This window comes from Cebus imitator, unplaced genomic scaffold (assembly GCF_001604975.1).
Source record: "Cebus imitator isolate Cc_AM_T3 unplaced genomic scaffold, Cebus_imitator-1.0 Scaffold163, whole genome shotgun sequence".
In the NCBI taxonomy this organism is placed as follows: Eukaryota; Metazoa; Chordata; class Mammalia; order Primates; family Cebidae; genus Cebus; species Cebus imitator.
The window spans coordinates 1,551,218-1,559,408 of record NW_016107478.1 but is presented as its reverse complement, the minus strand read 5'-3'; the positions used below and the strand labels follow the sequence as shown (position 1 = coordinate 1,559,408).

The 8,191-nt window shown below is 36.7% G+C and overlaps 1 long non-coding RNA gene across 2 annotated transcripts in view; it reads left to right on the top strand.

Annotated features, from left to right (window-relative positions):
• LOC119473505 overlaps positions 1-8,191 on the top strand; it is a 61,652-nt gene that overhangs the window by 43,190 nt on the left and 10,271 nt on the right. The window contains exon 1 of one of the 2 annotated variants that reach the window (XR_005202717.1): positions 1,584-1,622. The exons of the other annotated variant lie outside the window; for it this stretch is intronic. This is a non-coding gene — a long non-coding RNA (uncharacterized LOC119473505). Of the gene's footprint in view, positions 1-1,583; positions 1,623-8,191 lie in introns of those variants that run through there. 2 annotated transcript variants of the gene reach the window in all.

The following is an 8,191-nucleotide window of genomic DNA, read 5'->3' as shown; positions in this document are numbered from 1 at the left end:
GATGGAGTCTCACTCTGTCCCCCAGGCTGGAGTGCAGTGCAGTGGGATGATCTCTGCTCACCGCAACCTCCGCCTCCTGGGTTCAAGTGATTCTCCTGCCTCAGCCTCCCAAATAGCTAGGACTATAGACATGGGCCACCATACCCCACTAATTTTTGTATTTTTAGTAGAGATGGGTTTTCACTATATTGGCCAGGCTGGTCTCAAACTCCTGATCTCAAGCTATCAACCCACCTCAGCCTCCCAAAGTGCTGGAATTACAGGTGTGAGCCACTGCACCCTGTCAAAGACAGTAAATTTCTAATATGTCATTAAATCAAGCTAACGAACATATCTGTTATCTCATTTACCAATCTTTTTTCATGATTGGTAAATGAGATAATAGATATGTTTGTTAGCTTGATTGTATACATACATCAAAACATCACATTGTACACCAAAAATGTATATGATTATGATTTGTTGATAAAAAATAATAGTACTTAAAAATAATGAATTCTCTTTATTAGATATCTTTTTGGTTATATTAGGTTGAGGAGATTCTGACAACTTCAAATGATTAAGGGGAACCATTTTTAAAGGTGATATGAATGAGGATATCTACTACTATGCTATACGCAGTAGCTGTTGAGTTAGAGACTCCGGTTTACCAGCATTGAGGGGATGGATTTATAAAATGAGATGGATGGACACTCAAGAATTCTATGCAACAATGAGAAGCAAGGAGTCAAATGTCTACATAGTAACACGGACAGATCTTAATAGCACTTAATTTAAAAAAACAAAGATGATATCTATAGCATAACGCCATTTATGCAATCTGAGAAACACGTGCAAAAAGACAATGACATGACTGAAAATGACATACATCCTTATTTGATCTTTCCTGCAACAGAATGAGTGGCTAATTGGGGAAGAGAAACAAAAGCAGTGAAGGCATAAACAAGGAATAAATAAAGAAGAAGCCCTTTCACATACTGTCGAGGAACTTAGGAGACTGATTAACAAAAATCTTTGCACCAAGCATGGAGGAGGGAAAGAGAACCAATGCAATATATCACAAGATAAAATACTTCTAAATGCCTCTAACACCACATCCACAATGCAGTATAAATTTTTCTCTGCAATAAATAAGGAAAGACGTTGACAAAAAGTAATACCTATGACGAAGGAGAGTAGGATGATGACAGGGTCATGAAATACATCACAAAAAATGTTTTAAGACCTTGAGGATCTTCAGCCTGGAGACCAACAGAGAGGAAGGTAGGTGACCAACTCTTCTGGTTTTCCTGGAACTTTCCCAATCTTAGCACTGAAAGTCCTTTCTCCCAGCAAATCCTTAAGTCCAGGGTAAACCAGGATGGTTGGTAAACATAGGGAGACATAATAGCTATCTTCAACTTTGTAAAGAACTTCCATACAGAAAGAGGAATTGAATTGGCTCTATGCAACTTCAGAGGGTAGATTTTAGACCACTGAAAAGACTAATGTTAGAGAAAAAAAATTGGCTCAATACATGGAGCATTTTAATTTTATTTTTTAAATATATAATGGACTTTTTTTTTTTAATTTTATTCTAAGCTCTGGAATACATGTGTAGGATGTGCAGATTTGTTACATAGGTATACATGTGTCATGGTGGTTTGCTGCACCTATTAACTTGTCATCTAGGTTTTAAGCCCCATGTGCATTAGCTACTTGTCCTAATGCTCTCCCTCTCATTGCTCCCTACCCCCTGACAGGCCCCAGTGTGTGTTGTTCCCCTCTTTGTGTCCATGTGTTTTCATTGTTTAACTCCCACTTATGAGTGAGAACTACATGGAGCATTTTCTAATAACAAGCTGTGAATCAGTGAGCAGGCTATCCTTGTCTACAACAATTAGTAATGTTAAATCTTACAAAAATTGGAGTTTGCCAATTATAAAACAAAATAATGTAATGTACGTGACCTGGTTTAACAGGTCTGTTAAAAAAAAGGCATATCAACATCCTCTCCCACTACCATCTTCATGATGGTAGTAGATTAAAAACAGAGTATGACAGTAGCTGTCATACTATTGATCACTGCCATACAATGAGTAACTGCGAGGTACATAATCTCGTTAGATCTTCACCATACTGCATTTAATTTATGACAAAATAACTTTCCCAAGGTCAGGCAATTAGGGATTTGAACATAGTGTTGTCTGACTCCAAAAAGTCCATGCTCTTAGCCACCGTCTTTTAAGACAATTTAAAACTTTCAACACCAAGATGGTAAAAGTAAGTGCTACATTGTATGTTACAGACTAACAATGCTCAGAAATTCAAAGGTGAAGAATTTCAATGCAATTCATAATACTTTCAGGGATAAATTGTGACTTGATATTGAAAATACTTGATTCTCCTAAGAAGTTTAGCAGTAGACACAATCCTGAAAGTCTGTCTCTGGATGGAAAGTTCAATGACAATCGATAAGGAAAGAGCTCTGACGAGCTTCACTGTGTGCTAACTACAGTAGCCCATGGTAGACTCTCCTACTGTTGAGCCTTGAAAAGCAGGTGCAGTTTCTGTCTCTAAAGACAGAGTGGATAACTAGGGTAGTTACTACTGCATTTAATAATAATAATGGCTCTCTTTTTTTGGTACATATACTATGTGCTAAGCATGTTGCAAAGAGCTTTACATGCATTCAGGGCCAATCACAGGAATGTGACAGGCTCTCCAGAAATATCTGATAAGCAAATAATCTCATTTAGTTTTCTGCTGCACAGCCATACCTAGAGACCCTACACAACCCTAAATGGCAGGTCCTATTATTAGGCAGTCACTGAGGATCAGAAATGAATGTTATCGCTACTGTCATCTGTTTTTCCCTACTATCATTGTAAAAATGGTAAGTGGGAAAATATATGGATATAGCTTCCTTTAACAGATTTAATGAACCATGTTACATACATGATTTTCTTGTATAGTTGGTAAACCCCAATTTTTGCAACATTTTAATATTACTAATCATTACACTTCTTCTTTTAGGTTTTTAATCTATTTCTCTTGTCAGTGGAGATACTTTACATTTTTGCTCTGAATTTCTTTTCATTAATTTTATTCATTTTTTTTGGATAGAGATATTTTAAAATTGATTTTGTCATCTATCATGGTTTCAAAAATCATGTCTGATGACAAGGATTACCCAGAGCTCTTATTTACAACAGTGATTTGTAGGCATGGAGATCCTATCTCAGAATCTATTTAAAGATCCATCCCATTGTACTGTGTTATAATGAGTTATTTACCATGCAGCCACTTTCTCAAGGGAAAGCACACAATGCTCAGCAGTAGTTTGTTGAATGAATAAATGTATTAGATAGACTTATCCTATAAATCTTCACCAAGCAATTTGTATGTTTGTTAAAGAGGAAAGGCAAAGAAGTGATGGTTCAAGAATAATTTTGATTCATTCATTAATACTATTCATTCATTTACAAATTTAATCAGCTACACATGTGTCTAAATGGCATTATCTTCCTGCTAATTTTTTCTGTCTTTTTCACATGAACATGATGCAAGATTTGTCAAATGCTTGAGCAGGAGAGAGAGTTTGGCAGCATCTGTGATTTGAATCATGTATATCCCAAGATGACTTTATTTTTTAAATGCTTCTAAATTTTGCTAGTAATCAGTGAATCTGTCCATAGTCTTTTAAATTCATCCTTAGTTTTCTTTTAAAAAACAAAAACTTTTTCCATCTCTTGTTTTGTGGCATTTCTCTAACCCTCCAATATTTTAAAAATTCCTGAGAGTGTGTCTAATATCTCAACTCAGGGACAGATTTCACTTGAACTGGATTAGTTGAACTTAAATCTTCTAGTTAAGCATTCATTCATTCATTTATTCATTCAGTTTATTGCCTTTGTTGAGTATCTACAATATGTCAGATTTTGTGCAAGATACTTGGGAAATGGCAATGAGTAAGATGTGGTCCTCAAAGTTTAGGCAGGGATAACAAAATTAAACAGTTAACTATATTATGAGGAAGGTAAGCTGAGGCTGCTTACAAGAGAACAGAGAAGGGGCCTTCTACATTAGCTTGGCAACAGAGAACCCTCAGGAGAGCTGATTCATTGGCTGTGGCTTAATGGATTCTCATGAACATGATGAGGAGACATGGGAAAAGACATTTTAGGCAGAAGCAGAGCATTTGCCAAGCATGCAGGCAGGGTAGGAGAAAGAGGAAACTGAGGAAGAGAAATGGCAGGAATTATGGCCCTTTCTCTCCAAGACCCAATGCAAGATCTCTTAGGAAGCGTAGTCATTAAAGAATCCTCTCCCTGTCCTCTACTTGAACTCCTCTGGTACTGGACAATTCTCGACTCACGAGGTAACCACTCAATAATAATATATTGACATAGAATGAGGAATTGTATGGAAACAATATTGCCCCAACCAATCATCTGAAAGACTAAAACAGATTCCAGTGGGACTGATGGAAAAGAATGAGGAATTTTATAAAGTGGATTCTGAAGAAGCCCATATTCGTTTAAGTCTTATTGCAAGCACGTGCCTTGTATAATCATTGTAGTTAGTGCCGTGTGCTCCTTATCCCACTCACAAAGCCGCCTGGAAAGCTAGGATTTATATTTATCCATGGTTGCACTGTCTGCAATCAAGAAGCTTTGCCTTTGACTCCTGGAGCAACTTTTGTTTAAATAAAAATAAAAATTGAAATCAAATGCTACATTTTGAGCTGCTCTGCTCTCTTTGCCATTTACTAATCAGCCCTTCTCATTACTTAACCTCAGAAATCAGAGCTGCCAAAACTGGTGAATGGAACTGCATACATGCCATCTGTTTGTTTATTAACTTTACTTATTCTCGAATTTCCCTGTGAAACTATCCCACATGTTAGTTTCATATAGTCCAGCAAAACAAGTGTTTTTCAAGGTGTGGACTCCAACACATACACATCAGAATCCCACTGCAAAGTGTATGCAAAATGATGATTCCCCAGACCCCACACAGACTTTCTGCATCAGAATGTCTGGAATTAATGCCCAGGTATCAGCATATTAATCTCTGGTTGATTCCTATGAATATTCACCTATTATGTGCATCTACTCTGAGTACTATGAGTACTAGTGCTTGGGGTTCAAGGTTAAATAAGACGCAGTGAGTTCTGGCTCCCAAGCCACAGTCTGGTTGGTGACAAATGAACACACTCATTTTATCCAAAGTGTAAGTGTAGGGGTGAAGCACACACATTAGGTTAACAAGCATTATGTAAGCCATGACGGTGGATCATGAAACAAGAACTTTGTTGCTATTGATTAAAAACATCAAAGTTCATGAATTATTTTAAATAAAATCTACATTAAGTCAGATTCAAGCTTTCTTATGTTATTTTAACATGTTTATTATGAGAACTTCCAGACATACACAAAATTAGTATGACTATAACAACAACAGTAGTAATAACTATAGCATGATAATAGTAGAGAGTTGTGTAATAATGTTTTGAACTCCACACACCCAATACATCCATCAGAACGTCATCTCCCTTGCTTTATCAATCCCTCAACCCCTAATTCTGCCCAATTATTCAAATCCCAGATCGCATGTCCTTTCGCCATACAGTGTCCGGGATATATCACTTAGGAATGTCGACACTGTCTTAGCTAACCGTAGGATTACAATCACATCTAAAGAAATTCACTATAATGCCTTGGTGCAATATTCAAATTCCTCCAATTATCTCAAGAATGTGATGTTACTGTTGACTTATTCAAATCAGGATCTAAACAAGATCCACACATACTGCATTTAGTTGTGTTTCTTAAGTCTCTTGGAATCTAGAACAGCCTGTCCTCCTTGCCCTCTTTCCCTGACCCCTCCCTTTTTCTTCTTCTTTTTTTTTATTATTGACAAAACCATGCGTTATAGAAAGACCCACATTCTGAATTTGTCTGTTTGCCTCTTTGTGGTGTAATGTAGCTGATTTCTCTATCTCTTTTATTTATAGCAAACTTTAGAAGTTCATTCTAAAGTCTTGATTTGATTTAAGAGCAAAGTCTATTTCCAAGAATATTTAATTGTCAGGGCTGTGCACTTCCTTGTTGCGTCATATTAGAAAGCACATAAAGTCTGGTTGTCCCATTTTTCAGGATGCTAATTTAATCAAGGGTTCAGATGGTAACAGTCTGGTATTTCTATTCTAAAATTTCCCTTTAACCTTTCATCAAATGGTTTCATCTACGGGTAATCTTTGCTTGAGCAATTATTTCATTAGGGATTGAAAAGTAACAATCATCTTTCTAATTCTAATTCCTTTCCATTTATTGGCTACAATTCTTCTGTAAGAGCCCTTATGGTCACAAACTATGAATATCTGATTACCCTCAAACATATTTCATTCCGGAAAATTAGGATACATTTCCCTCTTTAACTGCTGATTTTCACAGAGTTCGTGCTTAGTTAAAACTAATGATGGTTGAGTATGGTGGCTCATGCCTGTAATCCCAGCAGGTTGGGAGGCCAAGGCAATAGGATCGCTTGAGCCCAGGAGTTTGAAACCAGCCTGGGCAACATAATGAAACACTGTCTCTACAAATAATACAAAAGTTAGCTGGGTGTGGTGATGGTGCATGCCTGTAGTCTCAGCTACTGGTGAGGGTGAGGCAGGAGGATCACTTGAGCCTAGGATGATCACACTTCTGCACTCCAGCCCGGGCCATAGAGCGAGTCCCAGTCTTAAAAATGAGAACCAAAAAAGAACAACAACAAAAGAACTAAAACTAATGGTAAACACTGAGAACATGGCTTTATTTTATTTTTCTGTTGTCATTTTGAGTGCATGTGTCTTATATGCAGAGTTTCAATACATCGCAGTCATCCTTATTTTGGCCCTGAGTGCTTTCATTACACCCTTGCTAGTCTTTGATAACTACCCTATCTTCTGGTAAAAGAAGTCCCTGGAACTTTCTTGCTCCAGACCTTCATCATCATCTAGTTGTGGAGAAATTCTCTTTTTTTTTTTTGAACAGGAATTGCATTTATAAGTCACAACGTGGGTCCTAGTTATACTCACTGCCAAGGGGTTGTAATTGCTTTTAGGCCCTTTTGGTGGGCAGAGCTAGAAAATATCTGTTTTTAAAAATTCATGAGTTTAAACAAATAATTTTCAACTCAAATATAGCTATATATGGTTTAACTTAAGTTTATTGAATTTATATTTGGCTCTCTTTTCTCCCATACTGAAAATATTGGTTCTTGGTAAAATTAGTGTAAGTACTTATTTGTTATGCCCGTAATATATTCTTATTCTCTTTTCACTCTCTCTTACTTGCATTCCAAAATAATTTCTTCACTGGTACTCAAATGGGGAAAGTTCCAGCTGCCATAATGCTTGCTAATACTTGTCAGGTGCATATTAAGTGATGGGAAAATTTTAACTGACCCATGTTTAAGTTGTTAAGTCATTTAATCCTCACACCAATCTTCAGAGATGGGTACTGTTATTATTCCTATGTTAGAACTGAGGAAACCAATGAACCAAGAGGTTTAATAAGTTGCTCAAGATTACAAATAGTAAATAGTAAAGCTGGACTTTGGATAGACCAATCAGGCTGTAGAGTTTCTACTCTCAGCCGTGAGAAACAGTGCCTGTATGAAGCTGTCCGCTCTAGGTTATAGAAAAAGAGGTTGAGAAATCTAATATCCAAGGTTCTTCAGTCCACACCTACCACTTCTTTCTCCTTCAGTACTGACTAACCCTAATCCATTTTGTTCTCTATGCTTTGCTATTGAAGATTATACAGATTTAACAAATACTTTCAGATCTACTTGTAATCATTCATTCAGTAAAGCAATAACTTTGAAGACAATCTAATTTATATGAAGGCTAAACTGGAAAGAAGGTCTATTTTTGTTGTATTTTTAGGAAACAAAAGTATTAAATATAAATTTTGTTTTTGAGAACAAGCTTATTTTCCAGCACAAAACTATTCCACTACTGTACCAATCTCCTCGGATTTCATTAACTCTTAGAATTGAGTCAGAGTGGTTTAGGGGAAAGTGCATAGAAGACATAGGCCCTCATCATTTTAGTTTTCATTTATGACAAATTGGTGGAAGCCCATAAGAGGCTCTGACCACAGGAGTGCATTGGGGCTGGAAGATTCTGAGCCCAAGCTGAAGAGCAAGGGTATTTACTCAA